The sequence below is a fragment of the Seriola lalandi genome, unplaced genomic scaffold (genome assembly GCF_002814215.2).
Source record: "Seriola lalandi dorsalis isolate HSWRI2012SDOR001 ecotype SW California unplaced genomic scaffold, Sedor1 jcf7180002054947, whole genome shotgun sequence".
Lineage (NCBI taxonomy): Eukaryota > Metazoa > Chordata > Actinopteri > Carangiformes > Carangidae > Seriola > Seriola lalandi.
The window spans coordinates 145,592-146,229 of NW_019525498.1; the positions used below are offsets into that span (position 1 = coordinate 145,592).

Below are 638 nucleotides of genomic sequence, written 5' to 3' on the forward strand. Positions count from 1 at the left end.
CAGTGGAAACACAACACAGGACAAAGTGTTAGATCAACATTTGATACCTTTTCTCACAAGACTTGAACAACAGAATTATCAGCTTTTACCTTTTTTCTTTGACAGGAAAACCCATAGACCAGTCTCTCGTCATGGACACACAGCTGGGTTCAGCAGACTGTTGTCCACCCTTGAAGTTGAAAGGACGATACATAGACCGGTCACTCTTCATGGACACACAGCTGGGTTCAGGAGAGTCTGGTCTTTGCTGCTGGTTGCTGGTAGAAACAACAAATTGACAAAGGAAAATAATTATTAATCAGAATACTGAACAGATTGTCACCAAACAAATCAAAAATCAAGAAATGGCAAATTTTCATTTGTGTAGCCCAGTATCACCCTGAATATCTCCACAAGCTGGTTGAGCCTAAGAAAACAAGGAACAACAAACAAAACAGCAACAGAAGAAAAGTAAAATATAAAAGTGGCTTCATGTGTGAATAATGATGGAGCAGTGATGTGAGTCATGGACAGTTAGAGATCCTCATCTCACCTCTGAGCTCTGGTCTTTCTCTCATGTTCCCCCCACAGAGAGGTTTTAGAGGGAGGGGCTCCCTCCTCTCTGTCCTCACACTGATCCATGGCAGAGCCCCCACCTT

General features: G+C 42.8%; 1 protein-coding gene across 1 annotated transcript in view; it reads right to left on the reverse strand.

The window, feature by feature from the left end:
- Positions 1–638, reverse strand: part of LOC111645231 (NACHT, LRR and PYD domains-containing protein 3-like) — a 40,788-nt gene that overhangs the window by 25,883 nt on the left and 14,267 nt on the right. The window lies entirely within an intron of this gene.